The sequence below is a fragment of the Harpia harpyja genome, chromosome 9, assembly GCF_026419915.1.
Source record: "Harpia harpyja isolate bHarHar1 chromosome 9, bHarHar1 primary haplotype, whole genome shotgun sequence".
Taxonomy (NCBI): domain Eukaryota; kingdom Metazoa; phylum Chordata; class Aves; order Accipitriformes; family Accipitridae; genus Harpia; species Harpia harpyja.
Genome location: NC_068948.1, coordinates 6,750,097 through 6,770,407, shown reverse-complemented (window position 1 = coordinate 6,770,407; position 20,311 = coordinate 6,750,097). Strand labels below are relative to the sequence as shown.

Below are 20,311 nucleotides of genomic sequence, written 5' to 3'. Positions count from 1 at the left end.
ACATTTTGGGGCCTGATGTGTTTTAGGCTTATAAAGTAATCTTTGGAGAGCAAAGAACACCTTCTGTTTTCGCAGCAAGTATTTCCTGATCTGAAGAGAGGAGGGTTTTGATGCATGAAAAAACCACTGCCTTTATTTTCATAAGGGATATCAGCACTGGGAAGGAGCCTGGCACCGGACCAGCCAGCAGATGCATGGAGCAAGAGCAAAATCAGATGGTGGCGAACCAGCTTTTGGCTTAGGCAGGTACTTCCCAGAACCTTTTGAAAATTGAACCTTACCTTCTGCAAGAAGAAATGAATGTATCTAAGGCTCCTACACGGTCCTGTGACTGAAGTGCCCCGATTTCGAGACTGTGCTCGACTCCTCAGCGTGCCTCTGAGGCAGGCAAGTGCCGTTAATGCCGTGCGCTAACGTAGCACTAAGGCCAGGCTCCTAAGAGGATGGAGGTGCCCACCGTGGGAACGGGGTGGAATAAAGCTGCCCGAGTTCAAAATTGAAATCCAGAAAACTTCTGTTCAGCTGCCAGCAAACCCTGAATCATCTAATGTCCGCAGACACATTTCCCGTTTCTTTTGAGTGTCCTGGGTGCCTCAGTCCAGCTACATTACAGATCAGCAGCTCTCCGCCAGAAGCAAAGGGTGCAACAAGGACTGGGGCTGATGACTCAGTCCCGTCTCCAAACTGGGACCAGTTTTACCTGCCCGGACCCTGTTAAGAAGACCTAACTCCACTTTTATAGAGCGTAAGTTGCTTTTGGTGCAGGATTCTTGGATTTTACTGTGCGCTCTGACCTGCCTCTGGTGGGACGGGAGTCCCCAGATCTGCCCAGAGCTCTGCTCGACATCTCCTCTCCTAACCGACGTACAGGCCAGAATCTGCAACATTAAAATATCTCAAACTGCTTTTCTGAAGGGGGAGATAACAGGTGGACTCTCATCTAATGAATCAACTTACGAACCATGGTTATCACCTGAAATACTGAATTACTGCTGTGCCCGAGGGCCAAATGCCACTTGGTCCCCTCTCAGACTAGATACGGACAAACTCGCTGGTAGACATCCTCACTGCTGGCTCTGTCTGACAGGCACAAAGCCTGCCTGCCTGCAGGCAGCTCAGCTCAAAGCAGAACAACCCTACAGAAAAGCCAGATCTTAGGAAACAAGGTCACGCGTAAATTCCCAGGCATCGCACCGAAAATCACCTTCGGATGGATGTGGCCTGACTCTCGGCTGTGCTCGGCACCTGCAGCTCGGAGTCAGGCTAAGAAAGTCTGCAACCCCCCTCCGGCTGCCCAAGCAGAGCAGAAAGGAGAGAGGCTGGCTTCTGTCGCAGCGTCGGGGAAGTTTGTGTTCAAGGGTGCAAGCACTGCGTCCTAGGAATGCAAACTTCTTATGGATAGGAAATTCCTGGAATTCATGCTCTTACGATGCGAGGAGGAATGTGCCTTTAAAAATTCTCACAGTCACTTTAGTTTCACAGCCTGGCAAGGAGTTTCTTACGCTAAGGGGAAAGGAAAGCACAGCACACCTTTAAATGAATATGGATACAATTTTTCTATTACCCTGATGATTATCACGTAAATTGCCTTGTAAATGCTCAAGACTGTTTATCCCGGCAGTGTTTTGACACTGGAGAACTTTTTCCATCAGGGACAAGCGAGCGACGACCTGGCAGCAAGGCTGTCGGTACCAGAGCACGGTGGGTCGTGGCGGAGCCGGTGGATCACACCGAGCCCAGACCTCATCCTAATGCTCGTGTACAAGCTGAAGAATTTGACAGGAGGCCATGAACTTTATCAGAAGCTGGCTCATGGCTGCCGCTTGTTCCCAGTCCTATTGTATGACATGTCTCTTCCATCACGGGACCCCATCAGCTACCTATAACAAAGGGCCTGGTCCAAAGACAGATGCCACATCTTCATAGCCAAGGTAACTGGAAAGGGCACTGCAGCTGCTCAGATGTGTAGAGTTGTGGGATAGGGGTGTATTATTTATCATCAGGGCATCCTTTGCCGGTCAGCTCCTATAAACCTTACAGTGACACAAGATTCTTACTGGCAGACAAAATAGCTAGGTGTATACACTGTTCTCGGGGGAATAACGTGATTTCTTGTTCTTTTTACCAGCATTGTTTAACCAGGTCTGACAAACGTGTTTCTAAGCGAATGGAGTGCATCTGGGTCTAGCAGAAGCGCTTGCCTGAGCATGCACACGCATCGTGCATCGGGTGGGTGTACGTCCCTGCCTGCAAACATGCTGCCTTCCAGGATTTCCTCCGAAATGTCTAAAAATTACCAGTCGGGGTTAGGGTTAAATGACATTTGGTCTTCTGAGATTTCTTTCTGTAACTGAGACAGAGAGCAAGAAAGAGAGAGAAAACCTGAGTAATTGAGAGGGGAGGAGGGAAAAAGATTTTTTTTAAAAGAAAAGATCAGTTCTCAGTTGGCAAGAGGAAATCCCACCAAGGATATGTGGAGATAATACTGAGCTGCTATTATACGACTGCATCCCTCTGAGGAAGAAGTTATCTCTCAATGGATCTGCAAGGATGTTTTAAGTGAATCAGTAAATGAACCAGTCTGGGGATGTGAACAAAATATGTGTGTTTTCCAGTCTCTGAATATAAACAAACAAAAAATAAATATTCAGAGATTACTCCAGTTAGTCCTCTCAAAAACTCTTTGAGCAATAAAATAAATAATACGGGTGTTTGCAGTTCAAAGCAGATGATCTCCGTGGGGGAAAAGGCAGGAGGGGAAGGAGCCGTACTCCTCCTGTCCCAATCTTTGGTGATTTACTCACCCATCACCGCAGCCCGGCGCAGAGTGGTGTCCACACCACATAAAGCTCAGTGCTAACATACGACACACATAATGGACCTGCTTGGAAGTCTTCACTCGAGGATTTATGAAGAACAATCTAATTATTCAACTCAGTGCTGCTCACTACCATTATTGCTCCTATTTAAAGCCTCCATGGAACAGGCCATTTGTCTCAGGGGACAGACCTTGTCATAGCGGTTTTCATTGATAGAAATATACTCCTCGGTTTTGATAGCAACCTGGCTAATCCTGGAGGGACTTGGTAAACATATCTCACACTTGATAGGCCCAAGGAATTAGGCCTTGACAGCCCAGATTTCCAGGAGCAGAAAAATGGGGTTGCTTTATCAATAAACTCTAATTAAAGAGGAGCAAAGACCAACCCAACCCTCTGCAGTAAAGACGCAAGCGCTTGCTGGCTTCCTCCCGTGTGTAATTCTTGCAGCATCCCGAAGGAGGGAGGGGGCTGTCAGCTTCCCCTGCCTCATCAAACGGAGGTGGCTCTGTTATTTATAACCCTATGATATGTAACAGATGAGAGGAGTCACCTTGGCTAAGCAAGTCACTTGTGTAACCTAACCTTGGGTGAGCTACCTCTTGTGCACAGCAGCAAGACAAGGACGTGCCGTGGTGCCAGCTTGGCAGGACAGAAAGGGAGGCACGGCAAGATTTCTCATTCATATCCACCGCATGCCGTGACTTCAGTGGATTCCCTCAACTTCAGTGGAAAGTGTTTTTTAATTTGCCTGAATATTTATTCGTTCTATTTGTATGCCAAAGAATAAGCGTAAACGTCCTTTGTTCCTCCTCTCCTACCAAGAGTTAGTGAAGGTTTGCATTTTCCCCTGCAAAATACTTAAATGTAGCGGGGGTAATGAACATTTACTAAAACGCATTTGTGGACAGTCACCAAATTCCTCTCATTGACTGCTGGTACATGGCCAAACGCTACCTGTAACCAAAGAGATGCTGAAGAATAAGAGTGTGCAGCTTTAAGCCGGCCAACCTTAAAGGGAACATTTTTTCAGCCCTTCACATTACAAACCAAATGTTGTCCTGAGTGCAACCCCCTGCCTTCCACGGGCTGAGCAACAACAGTACATCCACCAGGATTTAAGGTTGTGATATTCACGGGAGGCCTCAGGGAACTGGTGGTCAGGTTTTTAAAGGTATTTAGATACTGAACTCCCATTGATTTTGAGACTGGCTACATGCGTGGAAATCTTGCTATTGCTTTTGCTGTTTTATCTTTCTTTGCTCAAGGCAGTGCTAAGAATGATAGATGTGCCATAATTAAAAATATACATGGAAAGTGCAACCCACATATCTCTACTCTTCTTTATTTCCCTTCCACCGAGGAAGTCCAGATCTCTTGCACTAGGGTAGAAACTGGAGTATTTCTTTCCCTTAGAGAAACTAGCCATTTTCCTCCATCATCCATACCACTTTTTGAGGTTCCTGGTCTGAACCTAACCACCAAGCTTTGGTCTTTTGAGCATTTCTCAACAGGACCTGAAGACCACTCTGCTGGGGCTTTCTCCACAGGTTCATTTTTGCTTTCATCTCTGCCAGTTTTTGAAGGCATAATGAGCAAAAAGTGCTCACAGCCTTGGCAGGCAGCTCAGAGGTGCTAGGACTGTCTGCATGGCAGCAGGAGGGCACACAGCTCCTCAAAACTTTATTTTTGAGGGCATAATCACAAATGCAAGGACTTTCAGGACACAACCGGCAGCTCTGGAACATAAAGGTTAAAAACGTGTGCTTCTCCTTCAGACACAATAGATAGTTGCAAAGGGTTTTGACTTGCTTTGCCCTATGCGTAACACAAAAGCCTGGCTTTGGCTACTTGTGGCTAGCATTAAAGTGCTAAATGTTGCTGTATACTCCCACACACACATTGTAGCCTGAAACAGAGGCAGTAAGTCATGGTATAAAAGAAATAATCTGATTTCTAATTTGCTGACTGGGGCATACTTGAATATTTGTACTGCAGATTTCCTCTCATGCTGAATATGGTAAAGGGTAAAGGAGCTTTCTTCCTCTAAAGGTTAGAAAGACCCAATTTAAACAGAAAAATGCAGCTAAGGCTTGCTCAGCATCCCTGAGGGATGCTTTACAAGGGATGGAATGGGCCCGATTCTGCTCTGCGATCAGAGTGGCACCAGCATGGGCTTCAGTCATTTTTTATTTACATCCTTCTTATGGGAGGCTTGGGACAGTGTTTCTGTGCTTCTCTGGTTTTAATTACTTGGGGAAAATGTGTAATGAGATCCAGAATCAGCCACCTGTTGGACTGAGCCCATTTCCATGCAGAAGCTGATACCCGACAGCCCTCGGTGCCTGAGGCAGAGTCAGGTAGGAGTCACTTTGCAGTGAAGGGTGCAGAAAAACTGTGATGGTTATAATACAATACACTTGTGATGGCATTTTTTAATGATCTAAAGATTAAGCGCCAAGTCCAACTTCACTTGCAGTCAACAAGGAAAACAAACTACCTCAAAAGGGGGATTGAGCCCACCCAAAGATGGAGGGATTCTGGATGATTGGCATGGAGGAGATGGCTAATTTCTGGACAGCTAAAGTGGAGGGAACGGGTCTCAAGCAGTTATGCTAGAAGCCACCCTGATCCTACACATGCATAAATTACTGAAAGCTCATGTGGTTGCTGAAACAACGTGACTTGACTGTAAACATTGCAAATAGAAACCAGTTATTTCTTTTTAAACGCGCTGCATGGAAACAAGATGAACGCAAGCCAAAAAACCATGTGGCTCCATTATAGATCATGCTGTATCACAGCTAGCAAGAAAAGGCTCATTCCTGGCTTCAGCGTGGATGCTTGCTGCTGAAGGTAGTAAAAGTCCAGCTAAAGTTATTTTACTAGCTTGTAAGTAACAGCCCTCCCAGATCATAAATTATTTTCCTATAGGAATTTACTCTTTGGGGTAAGACGAACAACTCTAAAATAGTCTGGTGATGCTGTCTAAATGGATTTCATTGCAGGATCAGAATCGTGGGACTTACAGTGTGGCTTTGCTCTGTAATCCCACCTTCCTTACAGGTTACACTCCCCAAACTAGCAAACTGGCCAGGGCCTAATCCAGTGTGTCCCAGTGAGCAAGGTGGCATGTTGAACAACAAAGGGAATTCTAGATCACAAACGGTCAACCGAAAAACGTGGCAAAAGCTTGGGCTGCTCCCCGGGACGTCATTTTCTCAGGGCTTGTCGTGCTTTTTGACTGTGAAATAGCTTAGCTGGAACCAGCAAAGACATGAGGCAGCGGAGCTGAAACCCGTCTGCTGCTGCTGCTGGGAGATGGTGTAAGCAGCACATGCTGCTGCAAACAAGGTGCATCAAAAATCTAGCAGTTTATTTTTTTATGAGGAGGGCACAGCAAATCCCTAACAGTCAGGACTGCCCATTTTAACAATGTCTCGTGGTGCTTTTCCCCATGCCAGAGCAGCAGGTCATTAGCTCACCCCAGCCACCTCTGCAGCACCGCGCCACGCTGAGCTGCATGCACTTCTGTGCACCGCAGAGGATACCGCAGCCCCGGTCCAGAGAGAGGGGGGAAAGGGAGAGAGAGGTGGAGATAGAGGAAGAGAGAGGGAAAGAAGGAAGGAAAGAAAGGTAAAAATGATTTCTCAAATGATCCCTCAGCAAGTTGGACCAACTTACAGCAGTCCTACCTATGAAAATCACCCTTGGAGGGCATTATATATCAGGGCTTAAGCGTAAAAAAAAAAATCATTAGTTTAGCAGTAGGTTACTTCCCTCAGTCTGTTCCAAGGAACAAATACCTCTTTCTCCCCTGCCTTCCCCACACACATGCACAGACACACACACATGTACGCACGCACGCACAGGCACAGGCACTGACACCCCCCTGCCAACCGTCCACGAGGTTGCCCTCTCGCCCGGAGCAGTGGGTGTCTGGCAGAGCTTACGACAGAGGAAGAAACAAAATCCGATGCACACGGTGTATTTCAGTGGAAGAAACTCTGCAGTATAAGGTGTTTCAGTAGTGAGACACGAATTTGTAAAGCCTTCTCTTGCTCACAACAAAAAACAAAAGGAGACTCTTGCAGAGCAAACTGCCTTTCCCCCAAAATTAGCTCCATCGCGTCCTACAGCCTGCCTAAATCTTTTGGCACATTTCTGAATATTGCTATTCTAATGAGGTAAGGAGCAACCGACATCCAAATAAATTCCAGCAAGAAGTTCCAGTTTACTTTAAAGTCATTGACTCTCTTATGAGGAGGTCAAGGCAAAGTTATTTGGTTGTGGTATTTCTTTTGCTTCCTGTTTTAAGTTACCGAGTTCATATACCATCAAAAAGCTGCTGACTTCTACCCCTCAGGTGCCTGTGCTAAAGTGGAAAATGAGCTGCTCTTTCTCTTCCCCCTCCTCCTTTCTGCCTCCCTTCCTCCCTCTGTGCGTTACTTTGGGGTTGTCTGAGTGACAGTACACAGCAAACAGCCACCAGTGTGTCCTTAAGGGAAAGAACACACACAGATTTTACAGATTTTAAAATACAGCTGGGTAAGAAATTGGCCTTCTAAGGCTCCCCTAAATACAATGAGCATATAAGCACCCCACGTAGCACAGAGCCAGCTATGGTACAGACCTGGAGACCAGAAAGTGATGCCTGAGCCTGCAGACCTCAGAGCCAGGCTGGGATTTCTCACCGTCCACATTGCGATGGTGTTAAGATGTGACAAATTAGTTTGACTTATTGAGACTATGGCCACGGCTGCAACTCAGAAGAAATTTGGGTTCACACTTTTACAAGTTTGAAAATGTGGATTTTTTTTTTCCTTGAGTCATAAGTCTTTAAAGGGCTGTGTAAGACCCCAAGGCCTCATGGAAAAGTCAGTGTAGAATAACTCCCCTGAATAAGTTAAGGCCTTTCCTGACCTCACTACTAAAATATTTGAGGCACTAAATGAAACAAGGCAGTAAGAGGAAAAAAAGGTTCTGTGGACATGCTACAGCATCTCTTTATCTTCACAGCCTGAAGAGGGTGGAGCACAATTAGCTCATCTGTGAGAAATTTGGGCAGGCAAGGAGCTTCAAAAAGTGATAAATTCGGCTCCAGACCAGGATCCTGTTGTCCCCTGAAAGGCAGCTTGGAAAGCAGCAGTTAAACTCGGGAACTCATTGCTGGAAGAGGCTGTGGTGGCCAGAGGAGTGAGTGGGATCCAGAGGGGACTAGAGGAGCCCCGGAGGACAGACACCTTGGTGGCCATTAGATTCAAAACCCCAGGTGCAGCCACTACTCTGCTGATTTCCAGAACAAGGAGCATGTAGCAAAGGGAAGTATCACACCAGCAATGCCCCGTTCTTCAAACGTTCTCCTACAGTGAGCATCGGAGAGAAAATAAAGAGAGCTATACAGATTTTGCACAAACCCAGATCTTAGCTCTGTGCAACTCTGTCTCTCTGAGGAGTGACGCTGCTGCACGGCTCCCTCGCCCGCCTCCAGGATGGGGCAAAGCTTTCAGGCTTGGTGGAGGTATGTGGCAAGCCCCAGGATGCATCCTCACCCAAAACAGGTTTTCTGAGAAATGGAAGCAGAAGAAGATATTCCCAGGCAGCTGGATGTGAGAGTATTTCAATATCCGCTCATCCAAGCTTTAATCTCTAAATTGCAAAAACATTAACATTATTGATTGATCAGACATCAATCCAACAGGAAATTTAATTAAATTAAAATGTGTCACTGAGCAGTCCTCACTGCATCACGTATAAATCTTTGGTAATAAGTTGACAAAGACAGCAGCGATTGATACCGTGTTCCCAGTTTAATTTATCCCCCACCATTTTATTTTCCTGCGCTGATAATGAGTGCGCTCACAGACTCACAGGGGGACAGACTCATCCGCAGGGCATCCATCCTACACACACCAGCACCAAAGCCCCCCACGTCCACGAGACAGGGGTTATTTACAGCAGAATGGGCTCAAACCAGACAGCTTCTGGGGCAACACCTTCATTCAAGACACTGTTACGGGGGCTGACCCCCGCTCAGCGATGGCTGAGCACAGCTTTCCTATTTCAGACCATCTCCTCCTAATAGCAGATTTGTCCCCAAAGGCAGCAGGGTCCCGGAGAAAGGCTGAGAGGTTCCTCGCATGAAATTAGTTTATTCCCAGGGCGAGCACGCACGGCCCCAACCCCAGCACCGTGCACGGAGGCGGCAGCAGCTGATGGTGAAACTACTAGGGCAAGCAGTGCTGGAGCCCCCGCCAAAGCACAGACACATGCGGATAATAGCAAGATGCTAAGACGGATGATTAAGAAACAACTCCGTAGAGCAACTTCTTTGGAGCATTATAAATCATTACAGCCAGCTGAATAATACAAAAAGAGATTAAGAAATATTTTCTCCAATTCATTTCTGAACAGCAGTGGGTTTGGTTTGCTGTCACTTGTGGCAGCATGATATTTACTGTAATTTATTATTATTGTTGCTGCTTGCTGCTATTCAGGCGGCCACTGGCTATTTATAAAAAGTTTGAGAAGTTCATGTGGGTTTTTTTCTAAACTGTTTTTCGTACCTGCTGGGGTCCTGTTTGCTCCCCAACATTTGTTATTCTCGTTCCCAAGTGCCGGCGTCTTGAGGGGAAGCCAAGGGGCCGCACGCAACCGAGCTCACACACCGCGGGGACGGGAAGAGCCGAAGGGAAGGAGTCAGCAACCAGCACTGGGCTGAGATGGCTTCGCTTTCAATAGTGTGGGGAGGGAAGGAAGGGAAATCCAAATCAGTATTTATAGACATCAAAATCCAGCACTAAGCATTTTGCAGAGAGAAGGAAAACAAAGATTGAGTTACCCAGATGAATGTTATTCACAGTCAAAAACTTCCACGCTCACCAAGGAGCATGCAAACTCCTGCAGTCTCTCTGCCTGCCGAGCACTAAGCTACACGTGAATGGTGCTACCTTCAGAAACTGCTTGCATTATTTTGGGGGTTACTTTCATTAATCTTACTGAATCCAAACTCCAATTCCATTTCTTGAAAGCCATCCTCAAAACAAATACCGAGGTAATACTGATCAGCTTATGACTAGATGTGAAAATAGAGCTGTCTCAGCACAGAGTCCTACAGACAGAGCACAGATTTTCTCTGTCTCCACCTCCCACTTGCAGCACAAGCACAGTTTTCATGCCTTTGTCAGAAGTGCCAACCTGGGGAAGTTGCAATGCACAAGTAAGGAGAGGAGCGATGAATTAACTTGACAGCGTGCATTGCTGACAATAAATCTCTTAAGAATTTGATCCATAAAGGTTTAATTCTCCGTGCTCCATGTTAGGAGTGACTGTTCTCGGGGTATCCAGCAGCACGTGGTGTGTGTTTCAGCTCGGATGTGTATCATCTGCTTTGCAAAGGAATATCCCCACTGCACAGAATGGACAAAGTGAACTCAGCTGCACAGGGAAATGGATCTGGAACTGCATTCAGAGGGTGTGATTTATATATAAATTATAAAATGTGTCAATTCCGGACACCCATTTAGAGGGATTTTGTCAGACCCAGCTCTGGAACGTGTATTGCCTGCAGAAACCATCCGGAAAACCTAAGAGGCTGCTTTAAACCCCAATGTGTGAAAGGCCCCAAACCAGGATTTAATGGATTAGTAAGGCTGAAAAGGACCATCATAATCATCTGGTTTTGTTTCCTATGTAACACAGCTGAAGAACTTCACCCACTCGTTTCAGCATCAAAGCCATAACTTCTGCTGAAGCTATTGCATATCTTTAGAAAGACACTCATACTTGATTTAGAGACTGAAAGTAATGCTAAATCCGCCACATTCCTAAGCCAACTGTTCCAGCCGTTAACTACTCTTGCTATTAAAAAGGCACACTTCCAGGGCAATTTTCTCTAGCTTCAGCTTCCTACAGTCTGATCCTGCTACGTCCTTCCTCACTGTATTAAGGAGCAGATTACAGTCAGGTTTAAGTTGTGGGGACTATCCTATGAATCACTGCACGCTTTCTCTTCTTGGATAGTCTTGGAAATATGTCACCTGAGAAGATTTATGAATGGACAAATTCATTGAAAATATCATTTGCAAGAGAATAACCAGAATAGCCCCCCGTCTCTTCTGATGAAGAACTTCTGTGCATTTTTGTGTGTGTATCTGTGCATTATTTTGCTTTTAATCTGGTGACTCTGAGCTGGTACGGACAGAGAGATATAGGTAAGTGTGTGTCACACTCAGAGCTCTCCCTTAGCGTATTAGTCAAGGCGTAATTCTGTGCATCAAAGCAGTAGTCTGTGTCACATCCAGCGCAGACACTGAACAATGTCCCTTTAGAAAGGGCAGAGGGTGAGAGTAGCTTTATGACACTATTGATTTATTCTGTGCCTGCAGTTAAAAACTATACCCAGACAGACAATAAAAATAACTGCTCTAACCATATAACAGCTTCCTGCTACTAAAATGGATTTTACACTTAAAGTCATGGAGGGCTTTTCTTTCTTTCTTTTTTAAGTCTTAATTATGATTTTTTCCTGAATAAATGGAAATGAGAACTTGTCAGGGCTGGTTTAGTCCTGATGTTGTCCTTTTTTCTGCTCTCCTCAGTGTTTAAAAAGGCCAGGATTATTTTCCTGTTGCAAAATTGTAAGTGCACTAGTAGGCACAATAACCTGGTCTTAATCAGACCAGATAGCTTGGCGCACAATTCCTACATGAAGAATTACGCAGTGGGAGTGGCAATCTGGAATGGATTTAGCATACAAAATAAAATTGATTATGGTCTTTGTGGTCAACTGGATGAGCCGGGATTGAGGTCTCGGCCTTAGATTTGAATGTTAAAATAATACCTAGAGCAAGAGGATCATCTCCTAGAAAACCTCTTTTCACTCAGAGGACCCCATAGATTTGCATGTTGAGATTTACGCCAGCTGCAAGTGCTTTGCTACATTGAAACTGCTGTCTCAAGCAAGTTGCTAGCAAGCTTCTATGGTAATTAGCAAGTTTCCATGATAATAGGGAAGGAATCTTAAAAATTGAAGCCCTGTCTGACTGTGTGGACATGAATGGATCAATGAAGTGTTTTAAGACCGTATAACTCCTCATGAGGTCTCTACCAAAATCCCTTAAACTGCTGAAGAAAATTGAGAAGGTAGGGCAACAGGCTCATGACTGGAGAGGTCCTGTCTCTCTGTACCTATCCTGACCTTGTGTTAGTGCATTTTTGGACAGAAATGCAGTGATTCAGATCAGGGAAATTATCAAACTGAAACTTGGGCTTCTTTCAGATATTTTTTCAGCAGGATCAGTTCTTTGCTCCAGTTCATTAGTTCACATAGAGCACCTATAGGCACAAAACATGGACAATGAGGTGATATAAATGAAAGCTGAGACAGAAGGGAAAATCCCAATCTATATATAAGGTAGTGTGAGAGAGGATGAGGCAGTCAGGTAGAGCAAGGAGAGATGTACATCACTGCCTGTTTCTCTACAGAATGGAGATAGTATGAGGAAGGGTACACTGGGCTGGAAAAAAAGTGCTCAGAAAAAGGAAAAGGAGGAGGAATCTGCTATTCAAGTGCCATTCCCCTTCCACAGGTTTTATGATTTGGGAGATACTGCCTGAATGACATATCATGTGAGATATTGTAATGTGGCCTCCTGTCCCTGGAGATGCTTTCAGAAATTAGATGATTCCATCAGCAGGGTTTTTATAAAAGTGAGCAAACTTTGTAATAAATGAACCCAAAGAATGAGAAAGTCAAGATTAAACTTCACATCTGACTGGGGGATTTTTCCCACTTGTGCTCTGTGATAAAGCTTAGATACATTAATTAACTTGCTTTAAAATTGACTTATTGAATATGTTTGCAAGATATGTTTTTATCTTAATCTGTAAAACATACAAATAGGAATGTTTACACAGAAAACGACCCTGTGGAAATTGCGTGCTCTCCAGTTCAGGGAGAGAAGACAGAAGACTTTTTTCAGCTTTGCTTTCACATGTCCTTTTTGTGATTCTGGCATTGGAAACCCTAACTTCAGTTCTTGCAGCAGGTGGCATTGTCTGCTGAAGTGCTCAGGTGGATGTGACACTGGAGACAGGGATCTTTTTCAGTTTCTCTGATTTTCATGTAATGGGCAGCAGACAATATCCAAGATGGAAGTTAAAATTTTCCTCTAAATTACAGGGTTGATTGTTAATCATCGTATCTTCAACTCATCTGGACAAACCAGGATCTGGCCCTTACATGCTTACATACACCTCCTCCTCCCTCACACAGGATTTGCCACACAATTTTGAGAGTACAATTTCCCGATGAATTACTCCTCTCTGTTCCTTATACCTCACTTTCATTTTTATTACTTTTTGGGAGCATGATTATTTTACATGCTTTCAATCATCAGCCTCTTCCGAGGGCCTCAAATGTTTGACCAATTTGAAAGCTACAGAATTATCCAATTCGTCTAGCAGCCCAGTGAGCCGTTCCCCGACACGGTGCCATGGGACCCCCGTGCAAAGACATCACGGATGGCTCCCTACAGCCAGCTGCACGGATGGCTGCTCTCCGTCTCCCTCCATGCCTGCACGGCTCATGAGCAGTTCAGACAGAACCCATTTTTAAATGGGGGTTCATGACCCATCGCAACAAGTTGCACCAGAGCTTCGTCAGCCTGGGGTGAAATATTGACCTCTCTGCATGGGAAGCTTAACTGGGAGAAGAATTTCTCTCTGAAAGTCCTAACAGCTCTGCAATGTTGGAAAAAATCCTTATGGGGGAGTGATCCCTTCTGGTGCTTTTCCAAGCCTGCTCTTCAGAGTAGCAGATATATTTATATTGGAGGTGGGTTGCTAAGCACAGTAACTACTATACAGGAGCTAGGCACAACAAACGAGCTCCCCAGGTTTGACTCTGTGCTTGAGTACAGCTACATGTGTGTAGATGGCTGCACAGCTCAATAATTGTGATAGAACAAAAATCCCGAGTAGGAAATTATTTAAGGTAGCTATGGCACCTGAGGGTTTGCGCTGTGAAGATGCTCAACAGGAGCTAGTCTTTCCCAGAAGTAACGAAGAGGCTGGCAAGTTTTATGAGGAAAGGAAACCATTCTTGATGCCTATTGGCACAGGTCAGAACACAGGGTACATCTTTGGTGATGAAGTAGATAATGGGTCATGAAACAGCCTGACTCAAAGGGGAAAAGGCCATGTCTCACCTGGTCTGGTCCCATGTTATAGATTTACCACACTTAAGCAACTTGTGCCAACGTCAAATCCTTGAATCTGCATGGTTCTGGGATTTTGTGCTATATCCGGGAGGTTGTTTCAACATAGCTTCCTGGAGGATGGAGCAAATGTCGGCTGCCTCATCCATTCCCCCTCCAACACTGGTGAAAGAGCAGCAGAGCATCTGATGTTCTGCATCTTTCTGCACTTCCAGCTGAAAGTTTCATTTGGGAAAGAAACAGGCTAAACAGAACAAATAGGAGGGAAACCTGAAAGATCTGAGGGGATGTTGCTGTTTGCAACTTAGCAAGCTGGTCTTTGAGAAATACTCTGTTCACTAGCTGGATGCCAATTGCTAAGCGATGCTATCAGTTGATTAAAACACAGCCTGCCAGCTTCCTGCTTGATAAAACTAAGTACAATCTGATTGGGAATTCTCAAATCCATTACCGAATGACTAGTCCATCACTTAAATCAGCGTACACCATTTCGCCATGAATCATCAGCATACTTTGCTAATATATTTGCAGCAGCTAAATCCTGACAAAAACCCTGACAGTTTGTCAAAACGGTCCCTGAGTGCCGGATTCCGGGGAGTGGGAAATGGCAGGAGCTTCGGACCGTGAGGTTTTCCTGTTGTTCCCTGCTCAGCTGGGCGAAGGTCATTTCCTCTCCTCTCTCACGCAGAAGAAGCTGAACCCCCAGCCCTTGAAGATATGTCGGTGAGCTCCTAGAAACAACAGCCAGCCCTGCGAGGAGCCCTCTCCTGCACAGCCACGCTGACGAGGCAGGATCACTCCCCAAAGAGAGGTGCTGCTCATTACACTTGCCTCTTCGGAGGTAAATAAGGTGATCCTGGGCTGCAGAGGAAAGAAGTGCCGTGAACTATTACAAATCAGTCTTGCACTTTATTTCTTCTGCATGCTGTAACACAAAAAAAACCCCAACAGGGCTGCAGAGCCAGGCTAGCATTCCTGCAGCGGAAGGAAGCGGTATGCTGCCAACACATTAAGGGTAATCCACTAGTGGGTTGGGGTGTTTAAAAAAAGCCCTCTTTTGTTGGCTCTTTGGAGAGTTTTTTATCTGCTGAGTCGGAGGTGGGTGCCCAACTCCAGATATACATCAGTGTTTGCACATCAGCTGCAATGTATTCTTGATCATCCCGATGTGATAGATGGAAGTGTTACTCGATGAATTGCTGTGGGACACTTGCTAGCTAAATAACAACACTGATATACCAGAAGACCAAGTTAACCCCGGCAGAAACATAAAATCTTCATGCCTTAACAGAATTAAGATCTTATGGAAGCGAACAAACTGATGCAAAATCTTCTAAAGAAAGTGAGCAAATGCAATAAAATTTGAAGGCCATTTATTACTTAACACCTAAGCAGCAGATTATAATGAAATGGTGAGGTCAGAAAGATAATAAGTCCTAACCATAGGAATTCTTAGATAATTCATTTATAGCCAGTGCTATCCTCCAACTCCACCATTCCCCATTTGTGTCCTTTCACCTTCTCTCTCCTCCATGCCCCTCCTTTGGTTTTCCCTCCCCTTCTTTTTTTGTTGCAATGAAACGCTGCAAGACCTACTTGAGAAACGTACAGATAATACAACACTTCTATGTAAAATGTCAACACAAATTCTTATCTGGTGTAAAGTCAGTGTAACTCCATCTCTGGTCTCAATACATTTTATTTACAAGAAAATGCATAAGCAGGAGACAAATATCTATTGTTTGCACAGGTTCAAAAACATAAACTATAACATAAGGGGTAGTTTGTACTCCCCCTTAAACTGCCGAGAGTCTGGGAAGTCTTTCCAGAAGTGAGACTGACTTGGAACAGGTGTAATAAAGCAGAGATTCACAGGCACAGTTTCTTCATTTAAACTAACACAAAGTGAGAGGACAAAGAGGCTCCCAAAATTCTGCCCTTGTGGTTCAAATTTGAATATATGTTTTTAAAGCTGGCCAAGCAACAGAAATTAAGCCTCATGTAATTAAGTTCCAGTAATTTGAGCAGAAAGTAGTCCTGGGAAAGTTAGCACGCTGAAAAAGTTATGGCAAAGCAGATATATTGAATTTTTTGTGCCGTTCCTATCACATCAGAAGTCCACAAAGAGGAAACTTAGGGTAAATCAAGAGTTTCCAGTCTCTGGTGTGAAAAACCCAGAGGTCCATGGACTAAACCAAACAAGCAGCTGGCTGGGTGGTGTGTTCCCACCTGAAGATCTCTTCAAGCTTTCTGTACAGGACCATGACACTGCCCCAAAGTCTCCATCCTCAAGAACGCCGCCTTCATCTTCTCGAATGCATGTGGCATTGCTCTCTGTTCCTTACACCCACCAGCAGTCCTGGCTTACCTCCTGCTGCCGAAGAAACTTTTGGCCTCTTCATGGTGCAGATTTATAAGCAGTGTGATCTCCTCTGCATCCAGGCGTCACCACTCCAGGTCTTCTGGGAGACTAAGGTTGGAAATTGGAAAAGGGATCACATAAAGTGATAAAAGTAGAAGAAAAAAGGACAGCAGCAAGGAGGAACAGCTACAGAAGACGGGGCAGTTAATAAACAGAAAGGGTAACGAACCAGGAGAAGTCTTGGTGGAAGAAAGAGGAGCAGCAGTCACAAGAGCTGCCAGTCACCGGCAAAAAGGGTGTCACGTAAAGCATTTGACCCTCTCTATAGCACAAGTTCCACTCCAGGCTGGCACGGGAGCTCTGGGCAGTTTGACAGCCTTCCTCTCGCAAAGGAGGGTTATATACACCCTGAAGGACTTTGTGGTGGTGCGGCTGACTTGGATCAGAGCCGCATGTCCCACCAAGCCCTGGCTTGCTTTTGGAGAGAGCTCCCCACTGGGTCTCCTCTGGAAGGAATCTGTGGGCACCAAAGCTGCTCTGCAGCTGGATTAGTGCCCAACAAATGGAGACAACCAGGAGATTACTGCAAAACCACCCCAGGCTCCAAACTGAGGCACTAGTGTAGACAGAGCTGCAGTGTAACCCAAGAGAAACAACGCTGCTGTCAGTCACCTTAAATTCACTAAATATACCTGGGGAAAAACTGTAGGGGATTTATAACACAAAAAATGTTGAAAACCACCAGAAGTGTTTTGTAACACTCTCCTATTTTACTAGGTCATATTGTACCTTCAACATTTCCACAAACTTCAGCTAACATCAGTCAGATCTCTACTTAAGGAACAGTGAAACGCAGTTTGCCCGATGATGACTAAATTACTCGGGAGGAACTACAATTGATAAGACAATGATTTATGGACCTATTGTTTTCTAGGTTGTCGTAAATAATCCTAATTGGTGTTAATCATCCACCCTCTGCTTTGTGTTATCACCAAGCAGAGTACACTTCCTAAAGTAGCTATTTAGGGGCATAATCCTTCTGAAAGGCAAGACAGCTATTGACTTCAACAGGATCTGGATTAAGGCGCTCAGAGAGAGGAAAGCAACTCTGGAATATGAGCAAAACACATCACACTGTCTTTTCATGTCTGCATTGAAAAGTTTCTTTTCAATATTCTCATAGCAAATTCAGTGAGTTACAGTAATCCTTTCCACTTGGGCTTCTTGCAGTGACTCTTCAGTCTTTCTACCAGCTCAGAAATGCACCACACAGGATCTAAATTTACTGATGCTATTACTGCCAGTTTGCAGCTCCTGCCCGCATCCCCTTGCAATGGGCTGGCGGTGTCGTATCTGAGAAAGACTGCTTTGGAACAGCAGACACCTGCACCAGGACTTGGTGTCTTTCTGTCTCTGATTTTATTGTTATCCCTGAAAAAGTACTTTGATCTTTTGGTGCTTCGCCATTTGTCACGCCGTACCCTTGTCAGGAGGGAACCGCGGAACTCGAGACCTCCTTGCTTGCTGGTTTTAGGTATAAGGTTTGGTGGGTTCAGTTTTAGCATACAGATGAGCTTGTTTGACCTTAACAGGTCTGCACTTTAAATAACACTTAAATAGCATTCTAGAGGGTACAGTCGCACGCTGCTTGCTTATGGAAACTACAAGGAAACCAGACAGCTTTTCAATTCGTGTATCAAAGAGAAGGAGATTTACACATAAAAGGGCGAATTATTTTGATTTGTAGTTTTCAAGCCACTACGTATTCTCCAACATAAATGCTCCCTTGTCTCTGGTTTCTGATAGTTCATATCAGGTTCAGTGGCCTAGATTTTCAAAGGTGGTAATTTTGGAGGCCAATATTTCTCAGTGCCAACTCAAGGTGCCTTAAAGAGACCAGATATTGCTAAGATACTGCATACCTTGGAAAATTGGGCCATTTTAGCATCTCTCAAACTAGACACCGCAAAGTGACAGCGTGGAAAATCATCAGGGGTGGATTTGCCAGAGGAGTAAAGCACTTTCCCCCACCACACCGTCCCCTCCACTGCGCTGTTCACACCGGTCCTCACAGCATCATCCCCTCATCACCATTCAAGGTCCCTGCAGAGTCAACATTACCAGTCCTTTTTGACATTCTCAACCACCAAACATCCTACATAACCTATAAAAAGAGCTCACTTCCTTAGCTATTTCATCTTTTAAATAGCTATCAGAGAAAAATCTCCTAAGGCCTGAGTCTGGGTAGCTAAAATCTAGCTATATGGTATTTGAGGGAGAGGAGGGGAGAAACCCTATCCCATTACCTGCATTATCCCGTTACCCTTGGATGTCTTCCATGTACTTGGAAGAGCAATGCCCCATTCTTGAGGCTTCACATTGCAGCCACTGCCTTTTTGGCAGAAGAAGGGTGGATGTGGATCCCTTCAAAGTCAATCAATGTCACATCTTTAATCAATCGAGAAGGTCACCACTGTACTTCCATCAAGAAAAGTTGGGTACAATTCTCGCTGAGTACTAAATGTTTATGGGGGACTCAGGTTGCAGTGGGTGTTGGAAAAAGTCTTTTCTGGTCCTGACCTCAGCACATCTTCTATTCCTAAATTCTTTTTAAGAGTTTAGGATCAAATAAGAATTATATCCAGGACTCTGAGAGACAATGATGCAGAAGTATGTATAATGAAACTCCAAATTACACAAGGCTGACTTAGTTTTGTGTTTCATTATTGCTTTGAACACATCCAGTTTTGCTGAAAGGCTCAGGGAGCTTTTTTGTGAAGGCAGGTCACATTTTGAGCAAGCTTACAATGATGTTGAGTTTCACATCATAATCATCTACAAAATTTCATTGTTCAGCTGGGATGCCTGTTAGTGGTCACAAAACAGAAATTTATTGCATTTCAAGGAACTGTGACTAGGAGGGAGGATCAGAGCAAGGCATGTGTGAAAACCATTCAAACTTGAAGTCAGGACCCCTTGTATAAACAAACCTATCAATACAAAATGCTGAATCTGTTAAGCCAGAAAATTCTTCCCCCAAATTGGAGTCATTTCATTACCACTCTGGCACAACTGGAGCAGGATCCAAAGCCCAGTAAATTCAAGGGTAGAATTTCCATTGATTTCCAAGGAGCCTGGATCAGATCCTAGATCACATTGTCACACTGCAGCAAAACCCAGCCGTGTTGCAGTGTACCCACCTACTCTCTAAAGTCTCGGCTCTAGCCGTTCAAATTCATTGCAGGTACAATCTAGGTTATTCCAGCATTTGCTTGGTGCAATGCTAAATAAATACTGTTTTATCAAAATCAGCAAGGCTGAATACCACTCCTCATTAGTAAATTAGGCCAACTAATGAACACTTTTTCTTAAGAGGATTTGTCTGCTTAAATCAAAACCAAGTGTCAAACATCCTTAGTCTATCAATCAGACCGGTGCCCTCCTGCACCAGCTGTGGACTAGGGTTGGCTAAAAACATACGGAAAAAGTGAATGAGGACCTCACAATATTTTTTAATGAGGTACTTAGGCTTCTTTTACAACTGGGAACAATCCAACATAATCTGGTTAGGTAAGGGATCAGCAGCTTCTGTGAACACAAGAAAGAAAGAAGGGAAGAAGGAAAGAAAAAAGGAAGGCAGGCAAGAAGGGAGGAAGGAGGAAAGGAGGGGAGGAACACCCTGTGTTTCATTTGCTAATACTTCATGTTGACAAGTCACAAAAACACAAAAACCTTCTTTAACCTCTTGCCTCCTCTTGACAAAATCATCCACCTACAAATTAAAATCATCTCCAGACATTGCTGGAATTATTTTCCTAGGCAGTTCTGTAATGTAAATTGTTGTGTACACTAAGAAATTATTTTAGAAATAAGACATAGAGATTTTTTTTTTTTTTTCTCTGCAAATCAAA

General features: G+C 44.6%; 1 protein-coding gene across 2 annotated transcripts in view; it reads right to left on the bottom strand.

Moving 5' to 3' along the window:
- The window catches only part of MAF (MAF bZIP transcription factor), a 192,489-nt gene that overhangs the window by 113,426 nt on the left and 58,752 nt on the right, over positions 1-20,311 (bottom strand). The window contains exon 4 of one of the 2 annotated variants that reach the window (XM_052795430.1): positions 15,720-16,508. The exons of the other annotated variant lie outside the window; for it this stretch is intronic. The gene's annotated coding sequence lies outside the window, so the exon portion shown is untranslated. Of the gene's footprint in view, positions 1-15,719; positions 16,509-20,311 lie in introns of those variants that run through there. 2 annotated transcript variants of the gene reach the window in all.